Source organism: Cavia porcellus, unplaced genomic scaffold (genome assembly GCF_034190915.1).
Source record: "Cavia porcellus strain 051 isolate PalLab524CR breed Dunkin Hartley unplaced genomic scaffold, mCavPor4.1 scaffold_27, whole genome shotgun sequence".
In the NCBI taxonomy this organism is placed as follows: Eukaryota; Metazoa; Chordata; class Mammalia; order Rodentia; family Caviidae; genus Cavia; species Cavia porcellus.
In genome coordinates this window covers 4,448,101-4,471,166 of record NW_026947510.1, presented here as the reverse complement: position 1 = coordinate 4,471,166, position 23,066 = coordinate 4,448,101, and the positions used below count along the sequence as shown (strand labels likewise).

The 23,066-nt window shown below is 39.1% G+C and overlaps 1 pseudogene; it reads left to right on the top strand.

Moving 5' to 3' along the window:
- LOC134470341 (tRNA (cytosine(72)-C(5))-methyltransferase NSUN6-like) overlaps nucleotides 1-19,284 on the top strand; it is a 47,017-nt pseudogene extending 27,733 nt beyond the window's left edge.
- Nucleotides 19,285-23,066: the final 3,782 nt, after the last annotated feature.

Below are 23,066 nucleotides of genomic sequence, written 5' to 3'. Positions count from 1 at the left end.
TGCTATGTTCACAAGAGATTGAGGAAGACATCTAGATATAAGCCATAGCACCTCTATATTTAACAGCCAACATTTTAATATGAGGTCCCTCACACCCTATTATTTACTAACAGTATATACTGACAAATTTTTATTTTTACATAGTCTATAATTCATTATTGTCTTTATAATTATTAAATGCTCAAAGTGTCTCAGCTTTGGCTTATTGTCAATTTAGTTTTAATCCATATCATATACAACAATATTCCTAAACTGTTTTGTGAAAATGTAATACAAATCTAGTAAAGTTTGTTAAAATGCAGATTCTGACTGTATGTCTGGGTGAATTGTGAAATGTTATATTTCTGACAAGTTCCCAGGATTTTGGATCTCCTTGGTTTACGGACCCCACTTTGAATACTGAATCAGTGGAAATGTATTTAAAAGTAAACACTATTTCTACAGAGCAAAAAGTAAAAACTTAACTGTTATGTTCATTCATCTGTTACATGATCTAAGACTGCTAATTTGTATAAATGTACATTATGTACACTTAGATCCTTAAAGTATAAAAACGCTACATATCATGGCTTTGTAATTAAGGAATTTTTGTCTCATGTGTCACTTATCAATTATTAAGGTCTGATGCTTTTAAGTTGTAAGGGCTTTGTGCTACTTTTGGGATTAAATTTCTTGTAATTTATGGTATGTACAAGAAGATATCATGTTACAGTTTTTATAATAAAAAGGACAGGAGTGCAGGACAGGAGATGAAATCTCTACTTCCTTCCTGGAAGGGGCAAGCTCTTTTTAACTGTGGTGCACAGGCTGGTGTCTGGTGTGTGCAATAGCAGGCATTCTTTAAATTAAAGGAGTAAGTGAATAAAACCATCTGTCTACTTTCTGGTTCTGAATTTTAAAAACAGTAGGATTTGTATAGAGGTGGTGTATTTTGGCAGTGAGTGTTTATTAGTATGATACTAGCTTGATGAGCCCTGTACATAGCTTAGACTTACTACTTTTACCTGCTTCCTATTGGAGATGGAACAATACGAAATAATTGGTAGTTTTTAAGACAAATTTCAAGATAAAAATATTCTTAACTGATATACTTTCCAGTACCCTCTGATTTTAAAATGATCCAGTAGTCTTTAACAGAACAGATTTCGCTGGAAACACGTAAACACTGGGGACTGCCAGGCTGTGCAAATGTGTGTTACCAACAGAGCCAGTGAAGAAGGATTCCCTGGCTTTCACCACTCCACATTCCCCAGAGAGTTGATGGGTTTATCTCCCATACAAATAAGAAAACTAGGGCTGTTGATCCAGCTGCTAGTAGCAATAAGGCCTTCCCTCACCCTAGGCCTCAAAACTCAGCTGTTGGCACGGTAGAGACCTCCAGACTAGAGACCGTTTCCTTTTCGTAGTTTTGCTCATAATGTTCCTGGAACAGCCATTTAACTCCTGTGCTTCTGGATTTTGTCATTAAGAAGGAAAATTACCCCTACCCCAGCTCACTGAAGAGCTGGAGAGGAAGTGGGGCTGTGCATACATTGAAACACTTGGTTCCTTGGGACAGAAGTTGCAACTGAAGTCAAAGTGATATTCTCGTTTGCTGCTTTCTTTCCTGTTTGCTGTGTAAAATCTGGCCAGTAGGAAAATCTGTGATGCTATTTTACTTTGATTCTGTTCCACCCTGTCCCATCTAACCACACCCAACCCAACTAACAGAGATGGACCACTGGACCTTTGCACGGAGCTATATCCCCAGCCCTTTTTTACTTTCCTTTATCTCGATTGTTTTTATTTTATTGTTACTTGGTTTTTGGAGACAAGGTCTTGCTTTGTAGTTCATGCTGGCCTTGAATTCACTATGGAACCCAGGCTGTTGTTGAACTTGGCTGATCCTCTTGCCTCAGCCTCTCAAGTACTTGGATTCCAGGTGTGTGCAAACACACCTGCCTTCCCTTTTATATTTTGAGACAGGGTCTTGCTAAGTTACCATTTGCCTCTGCGGGACGTGAACTTTTAGATCCTCCTGCCTCAGGCTTCCAGAGTGTTGGGGTTACAAGCATGTGTTAGCAAGCTCAGCTGTCCTTGGGGTTTTCAAAGTGTTTTTAAAATTTATTTTAAAAAGTTCAATCATAAACTGCATCTTCATGCAAGATGAAATTCTCTAGTAATCTGTGCTATTGTTTTTTAAATTTGGTGTTTGCATGTATACTTTACTTTTCATTACTACCTGTTTGCAGTGTGTAGTGTTTACATTCCTTGTGTGGAGTTGGTACACTTACATAACACTGATAATTCCTTTTCCTCCCTCCCTATCTCTTCCTTTCCCCTGGCTGCCTGAACTGGCCTATAGCTTCAGAAAACTGATGAGTTTCTTGAATGTTCAGTTACCAGTGAACTTGTGAAAAGGAAGTTACACCTTGAAGAATTCATAGCTCTTGTTTGGTCACTGAAATTACTCTGGAGTGCTTTCAGTCCTGTGGTCGGTGGGCTCTTGAGTCCTCCCTGAGGTGGGCAGGGAGTGCACAAAATGAGACACAGTCAAAAGGGAGTAGTTTGTAGCAAGCATGTTTACTCAGACACAAGTACAGTGCACTCTACAGGCTCAGTGTTACAGGTCAGGTAATAAATACACCCTCAAAGACCGAGAATGGGCACTGCCCAGATATGTCGATGACAGTGAGGCCGGGTCAGGTTTTCTGGTTCTGTGTAGAATTTGGGCAGTGGCTAGAATGTGGTAATTAATGCAGCTTCCTTTCCATCAGTTGTGGATCTCCACCCTCTTGTCTGGAGGAGGAGTTTGTGCACCTGGTTGGAACCAGCACAGCAACCTAAATCTCTCAGTGCAGTCAAAAGCCCCAATAGAAAATACAAGTAAATGAGACCACCTGGTCAAAGGGTCACCACAACGTTACCAGGGCCCAGTGCCCTAAGGATGTGACTGGGAACAGCAGGTGTAACAGGAGTCAGAGGGGTAATTTGCAAGGGGCATGATTTGCTCTTCCAAGAAGTGCAGGGACCACAAAGTCCAGAAATTTATACCGTGACTGTCCTTAGAACTTTTTCTTACAATCCAGTTTCTCAGATGTATAGGTTATTTCTGGCTGAACACATACTCTGTCATCATATTCTAGTTTAACTGGAGGAAAGAAAAATAATGCCTCAAACTGAACTCTGACTGCCTGTTTTCTTGCAAACATTTGATTAAAGGGTCAGAGAAAGGTGGACCACCAGGGAGCAGTAAATAAATTCTGCTATCTGGGCCCTAGCATCTGAAGTGTTTCAGTTATTCCTGGTTCAGGCCTGAGTTGGAACACTGAGAAGCTTCACTGGGTGGTTTTATAGCTAAGTTGGAGATGCACTGGCTAGCCTTACTGCACAGCTAGATGCATGTTAGAATCGCTGGGGAAGATTTTTGAAGCACCACTATCAACCCCATCGTTGGAAATCCTCATCTAACTTTTCTGTATGGGGACCAGATTTTTTCCTAAGCTCACCAAGTGACTTTATTGTGTATCCAGGATTGAGAACTACTTTAGAGGATGATAGCAATTTATTTGTAGAAAACTGCCATCAATTGACAATTGAATGAATGGAGTAGAAAATGTGTCCTGTGTTTTCTTTCTTTTTTCTTTTTGTTATTGGTCATCAAACTCAGGATCTCGTGCTTGCCAGGCAGGCACTTAGGCAGCTGAGCTAAACCCCTGGACCCTGTTTTCCTGTATGGATATGTTATGCAATTCTCATGAGATCATAGTATACTCTAGGAAACTGCAACTTTCTTGACTTAGTATGTTTGTAAAAACTGTTGTTACCAAATTTGAGGATACTGTGCTGAATTATCTTGAAAGTTTCCTTTGCACTCTCTAATTCTGAAATTAGAATTGATTAGAGTCATTGAACAGTACTTGCATCATTTTTCTTATAGAATTTACCAACTGCTGTAGTAGCTCATGTTCTACATCCTGAGCCCAGAGAGAGGGTTCTAGATTTGTGTGCAGCACCTGGAGGTAAAGCAACACATATTGCAGCACTGATGCACGATCAGGTGAGTCTGTCTACCAAGAAAAGTCGTCAACATGCTACAGATTTCAGTGGTGAAGATGGGACTGTGTGTGACTTGGGATCACACTGATACCATAATCCAATTTACTTCCTGTTCAGCCGGAGTGAGGACTGTTGGGTTATGGCAGGCACTGTAGCTTAAGGTCAGTAGACAGCTGCCACTTATACCTGGGTATGGTGGCACACTGCTGTAATCGCAGACTCAGGAGGCTGAAGCAAGTGGATGACTGTGAATTCAAGGCCAGACTGGTACAAACTCAAAGGCTAAACCAGCCTACACAGTGAGACCTTGTTACAAAAAAAAAAAAAAAGAAAAGATAATTGTCACTTATTAAGACTGTCCTGACACTTCTTTTTTGTTTGTTTGTTTGTTTTTATACAGCATCTTCTGTAGTTCAGGCTGGTTTTGAACTCCATAGGTAGCCTAGGTAATTATACACATATGGAGCTAATATATACACAGGTGTGTCTTAAGGATCTTATAAACTGTATGATCTGGTTTAATTTTAAAGCCTGTTTCATGAGCACAGAATTTAAGTAAGCCTGGCTTTTGATAACTTTGATTTCAGTTTTACTTTGTTTGCGTGTGTATTTGCTAAGCTGTTTCCTTTTTTTTTATAGGCTGGATTTATCTATGTTCAGAAATCATTGGAGGGTTGAGAGTGTGGCTCAGTGGTAGTGTACTTACCTAGCGTGTGCTTGGCTCTGGGTTCAGTCTGAGATGAGCAGGCAGTAAACTGTGAGACCAGAGTCTAGGGGAGAGGTCTGCTTTGCACATAAAAATTTGGGAACCATCAACATACGGACAGGCTGATGGAGAAGAGAAAGGTTCCGAACAGTGAGCCATGTGAATAGTGAATACCAGCATTCATAAGTTGGAGATATAAGGAATGGCTGGCAGTGTAGGAGGGAAACAGAAGAGTCTGATTACCTGGAAACTGTCTGAGGAATGGTCGAAAAAGATGTTATGATTGTAGTACTAGTGTATATATAAGAAAGTATGTAACTGACGTAAAAAACTTACCTACGTCAGACTTACAAAAGCCCCTTTGCTCTAGCTGATTTACTTGATAGAAGATACTCTCACTTTCCAAAGTGATAAACTCATTTTTCATCTACATTTGATAATTCTTAACAGTCTCAAGGGACTTGCAAGCAATAGTTCATTGAAAAAAGTAGAAATATCTACCATTAGGTTGAAGCTATATATTTCCTTTTATTAATGTATTAATTTTTTTTTGAACCAAGAACTGAACTCAAGACCTTGTACTTTCCCCGCAGGTGCCATGCCACTGAGCTATACTCCATTCGTATATTAATTATCCAAAGAATTTTGATGAAAATTCCCATTACACTTTAGTGTGTAACTTTAACTCTGTTAGAATTTCTGAAAATACAGTATTATAAGCCAAGGGGATAAAAAATATATATATTATTTATATATATTTATATGTCTATACATTATGTATTTTTACATATCTATATATTATGTTTTATATATATATATATATATATATATATATATATATATTCATATTTTAAGTAAGTAAATTGAAGGCCCAGGAGTACTATCTTTGCATTACACACACATTCACTATGTATATATGTACTATATAATTTGGGGTGTCCCTGATACAACCTCAACAAGTAGCTTCAGTTTTAAGGAATCTCTCCAATAGAAAAAGATACCTGTTTAAATTTTGAGGAATCAATATGCATGATATTACATAGTGAGAAATACAGAAAAAATATACTTCAAGAATTTAGTAGCAGGAAAACCTTGATGGAAAAATGCCTTAAATGCTTGTAGTGCTTAAAATGAAATACAAAGGTTCATTTTATGGAGTTGTGTTTAATACAAATCCTTTTTTAAATCTATATGGAAGCTTAAATGTAGATTGATATGCTTTGAGATAGTGATAGTAATGCCCCGTATGGTGTAGTTCCTTGAAGTCCTTTTATTCTCTCTAGTAAGAGGTGTTTTCAACTAGTTAGTTGACTTTAAAATGCAATGTAAAAAAATATAAACTTAGTAGCATACACATAAGTGATTGTTGGGCTCAGGAGTCTGCATGATTCAGCTGATACCTTCGGGGCTCCTGGTCAGCTCCAGCTTGGTTAGGTGGTTCTGGTAATTTAGGGTTGAGTCATTCACTTGTATGGTTTTCAGTTTGTATGGTTTTCAGTTCTCTAAAGTGACTTCAGGTGAGACAGCTGTGGTGCTGCCCTGCCTTTCTGGTCTGTACTTTTTCTGCAAGGACAAGAGAGTGAGCCCACAAAGGGTAGTAGCTGGGGCCTGGTGATGGCAGAGAGCAGAGTTGAGCACTCTGCTTCACCACATTTACCATGGCCCCCAGGGCCAAGCAAATGACAAGGCTGAGCCCCAGTAAGTGTCTGTCACAGTGTGGGAGCATTATCAGCAAATATTCTTTATTGTTGTCTATACTATAAATTTCTTTCTCTTGTGAAGCAGAGAATTTGATGTACATATCATATAAGGATGATATATGTGTACACATACATACGAGCAACAAAAGCAAGAAAAAAGGAATCAATCCACCATCTTATTTCATAATATTGTATCATTGTATGTTTAAAATATCACGTGAATGTCAACAATGCATGCCTATATGGTGGTGGTCTCTCATTTTTATTGACTTTGACTTAACTGATGTGTTACCATATATGAGGATTTTTGAAATATTTTTAATACTGTTCCAGGTTGTTTTGCTGTGATGCAGAGCTTTTTGGCTTCTGATTTTCTGGCTTTAATTGCTAGAACTCACAGAAATTTTATGTGAATAGCTCAAAATATTATAGAGGGCTGATTTTGTAAGTGGCATTCATTCATTTACCTATAAAGGCATTTTAGCTCAGATGTCTCATAGCATTAGTTCATGCACTTCTATAGGTGAACAGTCACATCAAATAAGTGATTTTAATATTTGCTTTCAGTGGGTAGTGTTGTAGTTAGGGGCCGCAGGGAGAACAAGACACTGAGTACACATCACTGATAGTATTATTTTATGATGGTCACCTAGAGTCAAATACAAGAAGTGCAGGAAATCTGTCCACACATTGAGACCCAAGGAGTCCAGCTGTGGGCCTGAATCCTATAGCAGTACCCTGTGTGAGTCCAGCTGAAGCCCTAGAGCCCATGGCAGTGCCTCCCACGAGTCTCACGGAGGTCTATAGAGTCCATAACAGTGACTCCCGTAAGTCTGTTTTATGGATCTGCACTGGTAAGGCCCAAAGGTCAGTGGTAGAGGATAAAATATCTATGCCAGTGGAGTAAAGAATCTGTGCCAGTGGATTGGCTCCTACACTGGAGCCAAGAAGCAACGCTCAAATTACAGACCAGCGCTCCCCCACCAAAAGTACCACAGCCATCCTCAGCCCCAGTAAGGTCTGAATTCATATCAGGATGCCAGTGTGATAAACTTCTAGAGATTAAACAGCGCTCTTCTTCCCCTCTGTAGTCAGGAAGTGATGTTAACATAAGGACCAGAGTTCTCCCAAAGTGAACAGCAGCCACTCTGAACGACAAGGTCCTGAGCTCCTCCAATGGTAATGGCCAAATTCGTATCAGGGAAGCTGGCCATGAGAAGCTCCTCTAAGACAACCAATAGCTCCAAACAACACCACTTAGGAGAACCCACAGTGCCATGGTGTTTGTCTCCACATCCTTTTATGCTGGCAACTTTTATTTTTTCCATTTTGTTGAGTATTTTATCCAGTGCTATTACTTCTCCCTAAAGAAAATAAAATTTACAAAACAAAGCATAAATCCAAAGCACCACCACCATACAGGCATGCATTGTTGACATTCATGTGATATTTTAAACATACAACAATACAATATTGTGAAATAAGATGTGGATTGATTCCTTTTTTCTTGCTTTTGTTCCTCATATGTATGTGTACATATATCATCCTTTTATGCTGACCACCAGTTTTTATTCTACTACAAGTGCTTTTTAAGTTTGAGTAGGTTGCAAGCACTTTGAAGTTTTGATTCCTTGTTTCAAAGTAGATAGTTATAAGATTAGTTATCCGATAAGAGTATCTTTTTAAAAGAAAGACCTCAGTATTTGGTGTAAATTTGCCGTGTGTTTGTTAAAGAATACAGTGTTAAAAGTACAAATGGGACCATATTTTTTCACAAGCTAATTTTGTATTTTCATCGCTGCTTTGGATTTATGCTTTGTTTTGTGAATTTTATTTTCTTTAGGGAGAAGTAATAGCACTGGATAAAATACCCAACAAAGTGGAAAAAATAAAGCAGAATGCTTTGTTGTTAGGACTGAATTCCATCAAAGCATTTTGCTTTGATGGAACAAAGGCACTTAAACATGATATGACTGAGGACACACAAGGTAAATTAAATTTTATTTTTTTATTTAGTGTAACTGACAAATCATCATTGTGTGTATTTGTGGATTACCCTGCAGTGTTTTTTTTTTGTTTTGTTTTGTTTTTTGTTGTTGTTTTTTTTTAATATAACCAACCCCAGGGTTCTTTTTTTTTTTTTTTTTTTTTTTTTTATTATTTTGTCTTTTTCCATTTTACCGGTACCGGGGATTGAACTCACAACTACCTGCTTGCAAGGCAGGCGCTTATGCCACTGAGCTAAATCCCCAGCCCCTACCCTGCAGTGTTTTGATACACAGTATGTATAAACATGGCATGATCAAAACAAGCTGATTAACACATCCATTATTTGTTTTTTGTGGTATTTGAAATTTTCGCCAAGCAGTCTTCAGATACATAATTCCCATTAACTGAAGTTGCCATGCTATGTAGCAGATTTCAACAATTTGTTTTTTCCTGTCTAGCAGGAAACCTCTACCTTTTGGACAGCACCTCCCTATGCCTGGCCTGTTCTCCCCATCTCTAGTAACCCTGTGCTGCTCTCTGCTTCTGTCAGGTTGACTGTTTTAGATTCTGCATATAACTGGGATCATACAGTGTTTATCTATTTGTTTGTTTTTGGTTGCTGCTTTATTTTACTCAGCATAAGGAACTCCAGATTCATCCATATTGTCACAAATAACATAATATCCTTTCGAAAAGGCTACTTTGTGTGTGTGTGTGTGTGTGTGTGTGTGTGTGTGTGTGTACACCATTCATCTATGCCGGATAGTTGAGTTGACTTCATATCTTGGCTATTGTGAATAATGCTGTAAGGACCATGGGGATGCAGGTATTTCTTTGGCATACTGATTTTAATTTCTGTGCATATATTCCCACTGGTGGATTATATGGTCAGTTTATTATTAGTTTTTTGGGGAACCATACCATTTTCCATGATGATATAACTAATTTGCATCCTAGTAACACTTGAGCTGTCACCATTATGTTGTTTTTTAGCCATCTTATCATGCATAACATGTTATCCTGTGATGGTTTTGATTAGCATTTCCATAATTAGTGATGAGCATCTTTTGATGTACTGTACTTGTCACTGTCTTCTTTTGAGGAAATATTCTTGTCCTTTTCCCATGTTTTAATTGGATTGTCTTCTTATTTTCCAGTTATTTGATTTTTTTAAGTGTTTTGAGTAGTAGCCTCCTGTTGGATGTATACTTTGAAAATACTTCTTCCCACTGTGCAGTCTTAACTTTGCTGTGCAGAAGCTTTTTAGTTTCACATAATATCAGTTTTACTAGGGGCTGGGGATTTAGCTCAGCGCCATAAGCGCCTACCTTGCAAGCAGGCAGTCGTGAGTTCGATCCCTGGTACCAATAAAAACGAAAAAACCACAAAAAAAAAAATCAGTTTTACTTTTGTTGGCTGTAATTTCAGGGTCATATTAAAAAATAATTGTCTAGAGTAGTGCTGTGAACCTTCTCTGTGTTTTTTCCTTACTATTGTATTTTACATTTTCCAGGTCTTTAATCCATTTTGAGTTTATTTTTATATAAGGCATGAGATAATGATTGCTTCATTTTCCACAGGCAGATACTCAGTTTTTCTAGCACCGTTCTTTTTGTTGGTGTTGTAGATGAGATTATTTTCTTAATATTTGTGGAAAATATTAATGTGTGGAAACACTGCTGATTTTTGTATGTTAATTTTGTATCTAGAAACTTTACTAAAATTTTTTATTAGGCCTAATAATTTTCCCATGGAATTTTTAAGTTTTTTCGTACACAAGATCATGTCAGTAACAGACAGATGGTTTCATTTCTTTCTCTCACCTAAACATTCTAGTACTTACAGTACTGTGTTGAAAAGCAGTGAGAGTAGACATCTTGGTTTACCCTCTATCTCAGAGAGAAGCTTTGAAGTTTTTACCATTCATTTTGTTATTATTAATGCTATGGGCTTGTTACAGCCTTCCTGTGCTCAGATATATTTCTTGTATAGCTTATTTGCTAAACTTTTATCATGAAAAGGCTTTGAGTTTTATCCAGTGCTTTTCCTGCCCCTATTGAGATAATCAAATTGTTTTTGCCCTTTGCTCTGTTAATGCAGTACGTCACATTTATTTTGCTGATGTATATAGAACTGTGCTTGCATCCCTGGAGTAAATGTCATTTGGTCATGTTCTAGATTCAATTTTTGAATATTTTGTTGAGGACTTTGGCAGGATTTTGAATATTTTTGAATATTTGAGTATTTTCAATTTTTGAATATTTTGTTGAGGATTTTGTGTTTATGAAGGATATTGAAGTAATTTTCTTCTATTCTGGCTTTTGTATTGGGGTAATGCTGGCCTCATAAAATAAATTTGGAAGAATTCCTTCTTCGGCTTTCTGGAAGAGTTTCAGAATGACTGGTATTAGTTTTTCTCTATAAATGATTAGTAGCATCTACTAGTGAAGGAATCAAGTCATAGGTTTTTCTTTATAGATTGAGTCTATTTATTTAGATCCTTGGTTTCTTCACGATTCAGTCTAGGAATCTGTTTCTTCTGGGTTACCGAGTCCATTGTTGTATAATTGTTCATAGTAGTTTTTTATAATCTTTTGCTTCTGTGGTATCGTTTGAATTTTTTGTCTAGTAATTCATAGATAGGCATTCCTTGAGTTGTGAGTTCCTGGTACTTTTTGCTTTGTTCCTTTGTTGGTGCCATGTTTCTCCATTTGTTCTTAATCCTTCTGGCTATGGATTCGTGTTTGCATATTTCAAGAAGCAGGGATTTACAGTCTTTGCAAACTGGCTTTATGTAGGCATGAGCCTTCCAGCTCATCTGTCCATTTTGAGAAACTCAAATCACACTGTCTGTGAGCTGTTTTGCTGCTGGAGTCACTGGACAGGGTGATCTGATACTTTGGGTCAGCCCATGTAAAAACTGGACCCACGGTGGTGGACCTTCAGGTCAGTCGTGCAGCAGTTGTTCTAGAACCTACAACAACACAAGCTTCCCTGAAGACGATGTAGAACTAGATGACTGAGCTTGAGTACAGGCTATTGCCTGGGGCTAAGATAGTCTTGGTTCCTGAGTCCACATGGGGCTAATCTGTCAGTAGGTTGGGCCTGCAGCTTTAGTCAGGGCATTGGGCAGGTCCCTACGGTTGGCCTGAAGTTGCAAGTGACATTGGTGGTCCTAGAGTACTGACGGGGAACTTATGGCATGCGTTCCATGGCAGGCATGCAGAACCCTCTCTCAGTGTGCGACCCAAGTGTGTAAGTTGTTTTTTCTAAACTGAAACATCAGTGTTTGGGTTTAATTGCAGTGTTGGGACTTTGCCACAAATATTTGATTTTTGGGTTGCAGCTTGGACACTTGATTTCTATAAGGTTCACCATCACTATCCTAGAGCCTCAGTGTGTGGGGTCCTCCCTAGCATCAGAGGTTAATAGGGCAGGACTGGATTTTTTGTCCACTGGAACAGGCCTGGAACCTGGGCCCACTAAAGTGAACTTGGAACAGGAACAGACATAGACTCTGGATTTGTGGGGATCAGTCTGACATCTGCGATCATAAGTGCTGCTCTTGTACCTGAAACCATAGTGACTAAGCTAGAGTCTGGTGCTAAAGGTACTAACCAGGAGTCAGAATCCACAAAGTCTGTTTGATTCCTGGTTTTAAAAAAATCCACAAAGTCTGGCTTAGAGTCTAGGTACATATTCCTGGTCTAAAAATACCCACAAAGTCTGGCTTAGAGTCTGGCTTAGAGTCAGGTACTGGCCTGGTGGCTAGGTCCATAAGGTTTGACTTAGGTCCTGGCTGCACGCAGCCAGCCTAGAACCTGGATGCTCAGGATGTTCCTGTTGCTCTGCTGGAGCAAGCTGAGGGTCTGGGGCTACTTAGACTGGCCTGGAAGGTGGGGCTATGGCTGCCTGGTACTTGGTTTGATGAGGATGGGGCTGGTAATAGAATATGCTCTTGATGACTTTGCTTTCCTTCCCCCAAGCAGAGGATTTTTCTCTATTCTGTGTTGCCTGGGGTCGAAGGAGAAGTGATGTAAGTGATGTAAAAGTGTTTCTCCTACCCTCTTTGATGTGTCTTTTCTTATAATAAGTCTCAAATAGGGCAGACAGAGGATATGCCCAAATACAGACAAAAATACAAATGACCAATAAATCAAAACCACGTTTAATGAAGACTGGGAGAAACAAGTATACATAAAATTTAAGGGTAGATTGATGTAGCATTTCTAGTGGGTTTTACCAGTATATGTCCAAAAAATAATTTCTTAGGAATTTCTTCAAAAATAATAGATAAGAGAGCAAAGATGGTTACAGAGGGAGATGAGGTAGATAATTGCTTTTATCTAATAGCTTTGAAATCAGAAAAAAGCAGATGACATTAGGGTGAAATTTGAAATGATGCTGTAGGTTCTATAGGAACAAGTAACTTTAAATAAAAATGTCTTACTTGTAGGGATCATATAAAGATATGTACAGACCATTTTGTTTCATGAGTTCTCCAGATCAGGAATTAGACTAATTTGCAATTAGAATAATTGCAAAAATTATTCCAGTGAATGCACAGGGTGCTCTGTGGAGGACTGAATCCAGGCTCACTGTGGTCCACAACCAGGGTGATACTGACAGCAACAAGGAGACCAAGGAACAATAGAGTGAGAGCCACTACCTGACAGACTCATTTTCTGGAGCTGTCCCCAGTAGGAGTTACCAAGAGAAATCAATTCCTAAAATAACTAGAATTAATTCTGAGTCTTAGCTCTGATGAACTATGGTTTCTAAAGTAGGGAGTGTAGGATCTCATTTGATTGCATCTACGTTTATTCTATATTAAGGAAAAACCCAACAGTAATACCCATACTTTTATGGATGGCATGGTGGCACATGCCTGTAACCCCAGCACTCAGCAGGTTGACTCCTGAGGATTGCTGTGAGTTTAAGGCCAGCCTGGGCTACATAGTGAGTCAAGGCCAGTCAGAGCTATATAGCAAGACCTTGTCTCAAAACAAACAAGCAAATTCCACATTTTTAAACTTTTGTTCAAACTCAAATCTATATTAAACATAAGTCAATCTTAGCTTTACTGGCTGCCTCAAGGGAATCATTATTTTTTATCCAAAGCAATACTTTGATCTATTGTTTTGGGTTTTTTTTTTGTTTTGTTTTGTTTTGTTTGCTTTTGGTAGTACTGGGAATTGAACCCAGAACCTTCACACTGAATTAGAGCCACAGCCTTTTTATTACTATGGAGTTTGAGACACGGTCTCCTAAACCACAGCATTAAGATCCTGGTTGTTGCTTATATCTGGAGTTTTCTGTTCTAGACCAATATGACAATTAGCAAATATTTTTATATTCGCTGTATAGAAGGACCTCCATTCTCACCAGAATCTTTTGACCGAATTCTCCTTGATGCACCCTGCAGTGGAATGGGACAGAGACCAAACATGGCTTGTACTTGGACTTTGAAGGAAGTGATGTCATATCAGCCACTACAGCAAAAACTCTTTTCTGTGGTATGTGATGATCTTTTGCAGTGAAGGATGTTGACCTTGGGTAGTTTGAAGTTTAAGCCACTGGGGGCAGTGTTCAGAGTAGTGTTATTCACAGTAGCCAAAAGGTGGAAACAACCCGCAAATCCATTAACAGAGAAATGAATAAACATATCCATACATGGAAGATTATTCACCCTTAAAAAGAGGTGAAATTCTGACATAGGCTCTAATGTGGATGAACGTTGAAGCATCAAATAAGCCAGACATAAAAGGAAAAATGTTTTATGATTCCACTTATATAAGGCCCCTAGAATGACAAATTCATAGGAAGTAAGCTAGAGGTCACTAGCGAGTAAGGGATGGGGAATGGAGATTAGGGGGTTCCTGGTGTGGTTACAGAGTTTCTGTCTGAGGTGAGTTTCTGTTAGAGATGACGAACAGTTCTGGAGACATGTAGAAGTGATAGCTGCACAATGCACTTAATGCCTTTTGAATTACACACTTAAAATGGTTAACATGATGTTTTATGTTATGTATATTTTATTTCACACAAAAGACTGAGAATGCCTAATTTAAATACAGAGAGTTTTCCTTTGTGTCAACTCACCCTTTTTGTATTTTACTTACTTTTTAGTACTAAGGCTTAAACCTAGGGCCTTTGCACTGAGCTCCATCCCAGCACTGTGTAAATTTGTAACTTTGAGACAGGATCTCATTAAGTGACTTAAGTTGTGCAGGCTGGGTTTGCATTTGCATATCTCCTAACTCAGCCTCCCAGAGTGATGGGCTTATAGGTATGTGGAACCCAGTAGTGTATCCTTTCAAATACAAGACGATGGTGAAATTTCTTCTTGAATTATGTAATGAATTTCAAACATTGTGGTCTGTGTTTTTTAAAAAGTGAATGGTTCACACAGTTAGTAATTGACATAAAGAATTGATGCAAAATGAATTGTTTTTTATTGAGCTCCTGAGTCAGCTGATGACATTAAATGTAGAAAGTCAATGAGATGCAAAAGATTACAGTAGTGAATAGCAGCATCCAGTAAAAGGGCCATAAAAACTTTGACAATTAACTGATTTCCAGTGTGTGTTAGAAAAAACCCAGATAAAACACTCTATTTCTGTGATTTCACTGAGTATAGACACCCTTTGATCAAAGATGAATTCATTATTTCTTCTTAGCCATTCAATTATAAATACGTAGACGAACACAACAATGGGTGTACTGTAATTATTTTGTCTCTTAAGTTGTCCTTGGGTACATTTCTATGCATCTCTCCTTTCCAAGTTCACAAAAGTAGCCACTCCTTATGGATTGTGTAACATTTTTTCTGTAGTAGTCAGAAAATACATAGAGTTAGAACAGCAGGCAGCAAACAGGAAGTTTTACATATACCTGCAAGCCACCTGGATTTAAGAGTGAAATTAAGATCCCAGTTTAAGGGACTTGGGTTTTGTTCTTTTTTAGGGTATAGCAGAGAAGGAAATTTTAAAAGATTCTAGAGATAGATTTATGATTTCAATAAAAAGGAATATCTGACCTGTGAGAAACAACGTGACTATAGCAGGTGTGCCACTGGATGAATACAAATTGAAATGGAATGTGCATTATTTAGTTGGACACATCTTGATTTGAGCCATGGCTTCTTCACCTAAGTGACTTTAGTTATGCTGATTTCAAATTCAGAGAAATGAGCATAAGGACTCAACCTAATAGGAACTGCACTGCAAATAGTAATCTTACCTCATGGTTGTTACAAGACTATCAATGAAAAGTATTTAATAAACAAATTTATACAAATAAATAATAACAAAGTTTAAATTTCTCTAGTGTGAAGAAACCACAAACATTTATGCTAAATTTAAAAAATAAAATATAGGTATTTGAGACAAATTCATGCTAGTTTAGCACTTTATTTGCTGATTTATTTGCTTGACACCGAGCGCCTGCTGTATGCAAGACATCACGCTATGATCGGTGTCAATAACACAGAAGTAAAAAAGTCAACAAACGATTCATACCCCTGTTTTCTGAGTTTTCCATCTCGGGTTGTCGGGGACAGTGAACAAGTGAGTGAGTTGTTCAGATTATGACAGGCCCTGAGCTAGGAACCTGCAGAGAGAACCAAAGCAAGGTAAGTGCGGTAGCAGTGCTGGACTGTAGTATTTGGGATGTCACACAGGGTGGTCAGGAGGAAGGCTGCTGTAAGGGGACATGGAGCAAAGGTGACCTGCAAAAGGAGTACGCAGTGTGGAGAAGGAGTGTCCCAGAGTTCCAGCCGGGCGAAAGATCCCGAGGTGGGGCAAGCCTTGCCGAGTTCCAGAGACAGCCGGAGGCCAGTGGCTCTAAAGCAGGACACGAGGTACTGTAGAGGAAGCCAGCGGGCAGGCCTCCGGAGGACTTGCAGCCTCTCTAAAGACTTTTGGCTTTGACGCTGGGTGGCAGTGGAAGGGCACTGGAAGGGTGTCAGGCTAAAAGGTGACCAGTGGGACGCTGCACTGCACTCTGGCTTTGGATTGAGAATAAGTGGTCAGAAGACAGGAGGGAAGCAATAAACTAAGTAGGAGACTGTGTGAGTCCTCTAAGAAATGAGGAGGGCTGCACCAGAGTACTGGTGGAGGCTGGGAGAGAACCTACAGGATTTGGGGACGCGTGGCGAGTGTGAGAGGCATGAAGTAGAATCTGGGCTGGCGCTGCCCACCTCGGAAGGATGGGAAGACTTCCACGATAGGTTTCGGAAGCCGCTTCAGACAGCGGCTCATTTTGGGACATGAAGTGTTGAGGAGGCAGCTGGATATGAGTGTGGAATTCAGAAAGAAGGCGTGGCCTAGCAATGTGAACTTCCCAATTTTTGAAATAAGGTTGCTGTCTGAGTGGATGAAACTCTGGTGTTTGAGAATCCTGGTCCAAGTGAAGCACGAGAGCGCTAAGGCGGGAAATGCAGCTGATCTGGGATGCAAGGATTGTGCTCTGCTTACTTACCATGGAGAATGTCGTTCTTTGTTTTATTTCTCAGCTACTTGTAGGTGTCACCCTTTATGCTGTAAAGTCCCTTCACTTACGTGGCCTTGTGGTGTACAGGACTGACTTAGTTCTCTCTAGGCAGCCCAGCTGCTGAAGCCAGGAGGCATGCTCGTTTATAGCACGTGCACTATCACCCTGGCAGAAAATGAAGAGCAGGTTGCCTGGGCCCTCAGCACATTTCCTTGCCTCCAGCTTCAGCCCCAGGTAAGAGTGGTTTCAGTTTTTCTCTGTGCAGAGTGACAAATCACAGAAGTGGAAGTGTGGTGATAGGCGCTGGGTGTTACATGCTGAAATATGTGAAGTAAAACTTATGAAACAAATACCTTAGTAAACAAGAACATTTCTCCTTTTAGATCACTTTTAGATGGCCACAGGGAATTTGCATGTTGGCGACAGACTGTTTTCCCCTTATGTTTTGCCATTATGCTGAAATGACACAAAACTTTGGTGATTTTTGTTACGTGTTTATTCTACTAATAGCTGTCTTTCATGGGACTTGGCATTTGGGTTTCAAAGTTGTTTTTCCTCGTTTCTAATCACATATTTTTCTCCTAACAATATATATCAAGTATTTTTGTCTCAGGTCACATCTAAGCCCAAACATACTTCACTAACTGGAATATCCAAAGACCAAAAAGGGCTGTGGAGAAGGGGAATATTGAGGATTATTGCTTTTTTATAATTTGTTATATAAAAATCTAAGCTTTAAGCTTTCTTGTACTTGGCACTAATCATTTTATGATTCTGAAGACTACTTATGATTCAATTTTAAGCCATAGAAATAAGTAATCCAGAAATGGTTTCTAGACTCAGAAGGCCTAGATGAAGGGAAGACTTCAGAATTCACTTAGAATTCATACTGAAATGTCAATCTGTGTTCTTAAGTACATATCTGAAAACTTATCTTTATTAATACATAAACGTGTGGCTGTGAGTGATGACTCAAGTTAGTTATGGATCTTTTGTACTTGTGCTTTGCAAGGACCACTGAATTTGTTTGGATTCCATATAACTCAAAGCTAATGGATATAGCCTTAATTTATTGATCCTTCACTAATACGTGTTCTCCAAGGACATGTAAAACCAATTGGATGGGTCAGAGAAACGCATTTTTGATATTTGAAGAACTTTTTTCAGAAGTGTGAAAAGAACTAAGTAAAGCTGACTTTTATCTGTTACTTTATGGATAATAATGTTCCATTTACTGCATTCTCAGTGTATCCCAGGCGTGATGCCATCTCTCTATTTTAGTTCAGAACTTAGCATTTTATCTGTTTTATAGATCTGAAAAATTGGGTTTAGATAGAGTTACCTACTTAAGATCACACAGCAAAAATTTGACGGAGCTGCAGTTTCAGTTCAGGGTTTCTAACTGGAGTTCAGGCCTTTTACAGTGTCACCCAGTACCTGGTAAGCATGCAGGACGTAAATGGTCTTCCTTTCGTTGCGTGAACACATAGTACCGCTTTTCTGTTCTACCACTCAAAAGCATCATGTACGTTCCGCAAAGTAAAAGCATTTACTGTTCTCTGTTTTGGACAATGTGATAGGTTTAACTCAGTTTGTCTCTTTTTTTTGTTTTTGTTTTGTATTTTTGAGACAAGGTCTTACAATCTAGCCCAGGCTGGCCTTGAACTCACAGTAGTTCTCCTGCTTCAGCCTCCAGAGTGCTGGGCTTATAGTCATGCACCACCACCCCCAGCTTTTAGTTAATCTTTTAATTTAATTGTTAACATGTGGCAGGGACAGCATTCATCCACCTGGTTTTCTCCTAATAGGAGCCACGGATTGGAGAAGAAGGGATGATGGGAGCTGGCTTATCACTTGAACAGTTGAGACAGCTGCAGCGATTCGATCCATCTGCTGTGCCATTACAGGACCCTGACCAGGATGCTCTTAGAGATGCCACAGCAGAAGACATGATCCGGCTGGCAAATAAGGATTGTATAGGTTTTTTTATTGCAAAATTTCTAAAATGGAAAAGCATATCAGAGAAGGATCCTCAGAAATGAAAATTCCACATCCTTGCTTTCTGTTCTATTCCCCTCATATCTCTTAAACCAGAGTGACATCAGGCCACCTAAGGATAGTATGGTTGCCAAGGAAACAGGAGATGGCCGGTGGTTTCACCAGGACTGCCAGTGGTTTCATCAAGACAGAGAATTGTGTGTATGGGTGGGGGTTGTGAAATTATGTTCTGGATTGAAAAAATGTTTTCTAGGATTCAGTAGTGTATAAAGCAAAGGAGCTACTTGTGGATGCCTGTAACATTTTCATTTGGGGTCTTGTTTTAATTAATAAAGAATAATACTAAAAATTAGTATTTAATATGGTTATGAAAAATTATTTTGTGTTCTCAAGTTTCTAAGTAGTTATTTCCTTAAGAACTAAGGCTTGGAAAGTATAATATAATATTTACCATGTGCCAATAACTTGAGGTAAGTATTTTACTTGACTTTTTATTGTACATTAACCCTCTTTTAAATGAAGTCAGGACCTCTTCTAAATGATAGTCTTAAAACCAGAAAATTGAATATTGTCCTTAGTTGTACATAAAAGTGAAAATCTTCCACGTTTGGGTACTTTGAGCCTGTGCTGGAATGCCGAGGCAAGTTGCTAGAAAATACTCAATGAGAATGAGAAAACCAGCTTGTGACACTCACAACTGTCCCGGCACTCTCACAGCAGGGCTTGGTGTTCGTTTCTCAACAGTGCCAACCTCAGCTATGATGACTGACTATGAGAGATTAAAATCTAAGTGCAGACAAACCAAGCACATCATCCAAGCAATAAAGGGACCAAACATCCCTCCGTGGTGGCCAGTGTGTCTGTTTTTAAAACTTAATTGTAGCCTCATGCTTGTTCTTTCCTTTTACCTGCTTTTTAGGTAAGATCTGTTAAAATATCCAGTGCAGCTAAGATTAAAGGCTATAAACACCTCAGACTACGTTGTTGGTTTTCATTCAAGTCACCCAAGTTACTGGGCCTTGGATGTATGAAGTAGAAAGTCAGACTCAGTTACCTAATACTAGTTTAATTTCCTCTTTTCCTCATAGGTTTTCTTTAAGAACTTCTCAAATGACTTACTGTTGCCAAAAGATCAAAAGGTCTTGTACGTGACATAAGATCCTTTGAGAGCTTTTTTTGTACACTAATCTCTGAGCTTTATTTACAGCTTTGGTACCCGTATCTTCTCCTATCATGCCCCTTAAGACATTGTTCACCAGTCAGGCTCCTGGAGTCTCACCACCATGCTTCGAAAGCATCCTGGACGCAGAGAGCTTTAGTTTTCTATTTTTAATAGCATGAGAGAAAAGTTCCTGCGAGCTTCATGAGATTCCGACGGTTTCTCTGCATCCTTCATCCTGCCTGTAAATCTTAATAAGTGTCATTTGACTAAGCAGAAACTGTCTACCTGTGGGCACTTGTGTTTTCAGAGCTCAGCCTACTTCCTCAGATTTAAATGTCTTAAAAGAAACTGCAGAATCTCTTTCCTTTTATGTGCTGGGCGAGGATGAAAACAGTGGGAAAGCAGCCTGGCAGCAACTTTGCGTTGTTTATTTTGGGTAAGTACCAGCAAATGTGAAGATATGAACAGTGATAGCGAACAGAAAGAGTTTGCACATTTAAAACAAAAGAAAAAGAACCTTGTTGAAATTTTTTCTTTAACATGCTCAATTTTCAGTGAGTTTCATCGCCATTTTTAAAACAGCAGAACCACAGTAGACACTGCTTCTCTATGATCAAATGATACTTGCAGGCCTGAGACAGAGTGAGAGACCCAAGTAGTCACTTGCATCTTTTACAGCTAGAAATAGTTTTTCTGCCATACAATCTGTTGCCTGCTCAGAAATGGTGACAAAAAGTAAACAAATTGGAAAATAAAACATGTACTCATGGAACACAGAAATGTAAAAACAAGTGCATTAAAGAGGAAAATCCAGTAAATGCGAGGAATTAATGTATGTCTCTACATTGTTTTAATATTTGTAAGAAAGCAAAAATATTTAAATTCAACAGTGAATACATTTTATTCAACTCCTTGTGTTACATTTTAGTTTTCTTTTCCTTCCTTCCTTCCTTCCTTCCTTCCTTCCTTCCTTCCTTCCTTTCTCTCTTTCTGTCTTTTTGAGACAAGGTCTTGCTATGCAGTTCACGCTGGCCTTGGGCTCACATTGTAGTCCAGGTTGGTCTCAAAACTTGCGTATGATCCTCCTGTCTCCACCTCCCAAGAGCTGGGATTGCAGCAGTGGGTCACCATGCCCAGCTTGTTACGTTTTAAATAGCAAAGTGCAGTACAAATAAAAATATACTTTGGCAGAAATTAAAGCTGGCCCAGAATCCATGGTAGTTGCCTGTTTTGTTTAATAGTATGCTCCTACTTTAATGGCATCATGCATCCCAAACTAGTAACAGTACATCACAGAACAGAGGGGAGAGGATGAGCTGAATGTGTCACTAGGATGGGCTTCATTTTAAAAATGAAAATTCAAAATATGAATAATTGTTGCACAGATAAGGTGGAACACGCTTACTGAAGCTCATATTTTTAAAAAATCTTTTGTTTTCCTTGAGTTCCTTTTTTTTAAGTCAGCTATGAGAAGATTACTGAAGGAACATCAGCTGGTTATACGTGAGATGAACCACCAGTCGTAGGTGCTGGGAAATATGTCACATTCTGAATCTAAAGGTCACTCTTTGAGAATTAATACTACTAATAAACAGTGCAGAAGGCTCTTTATTCATTTTACGTGAGTGACTTGAAACCAGGTTTGTTAAACAGCTCACTGTAGCTGACAGTGAATGTTTAGCAGGAATGCGTACCAGGCTCTCATAATGTTGTCCCCAAGTACAGTATGACTAAGGCATCCTACATTTAGCAGCACCTCTTTCTAACATCAAGTTAAAAGAGAAATAGAGAAAGAACGTAGGAAGAACTGCAGTGGTTTTGACAAACGATTAAGTACACTTCTACAAAGGAGTATCTGAAGAGTAAGCCTTTGCCCTGTGAAGACTGTGTGTCATTCCACATATGCTTGGGGTCATTTCTTCTTTTGTGGGTTCACTTCTTCTTTTGTGGGTTCACTACGTCCTGTTTACACACTGACCCACTGGTAGTCTTCACATGCTGGCGTAAATGTTCTGTATCAAATCCCTCATGGAGTTATTTGGTGAATAGTCTGGTTTGCACTAACACGTCTGCAGTAATGTGAGAAACTTAAGAATCAGGCACAAAATTAAGAAGACGGACTCTTATTAGCACTGTCTGTGGCTGCTTTGCTTTGTTCTGTTTTTTGGTACGGGGACTCACACTCAGGACCTTGCACTACCGGGCAGCCGCTGTGCCCCTGAGCTGTATCCCTGGCTCTTAGCATGGCCCTTTGAAAGGGGTTAATGGTAGCAGCAAGGAGGATCAATACTGGTTGTATTTAGATGGGAAATAACACATGAGGAGAAGGGTTGGACTGATGATCAACATCTTATGGTGAGAGTTTACGCAAAATGTTATATAAAAGCAATTTTAGTTGAAATGTGGTTACAGTTTTCTGATGAGGTAAAATTTTGCCAGAAATTAATGACTGTTTTTATACTCTGTAGTCGTATAGACAGTAGTGAGATAACTGGTTCTAAGAGAAATTTTTCATATATTAGCTTGTAAAACACTATGTATAACTTGCTTTTTAAATTTTACTGTCCTCAGTGTGGAAAAATCATTAAAAATGTGAAACTTTTAAAAGTCCAAGAATATTGGACAAGAACCTGGGGCGGTCAGAGTAAGCAAGACATGGTGACACCATAAGCAGTTAGTTGAGGAATGGAGATGGTGTCTAGGTTTCCCTTCAGAGTAGATGCGTGATGTTGGAAAATATTATTTGACTCACTCTAAGTCTCCCCATTTTGTCCTGGTACCGCCTGAAGAGCAGAAATGTTGGTTAGAAGAAGCACTTCTGTGTTCTTACAGACAGGGAAGCTGGTCAAGCTGGTGATGTGGAGGAACAGCAGGTAACTGGGGGGTGCGCAGCAGGAACAGTAGGCAAGGTTAGAGAAGGGGCTGGGAGGAGTTAGGAAACAATTCCATAAGCATGTAAACGTCTCTTACTAAAACAAAT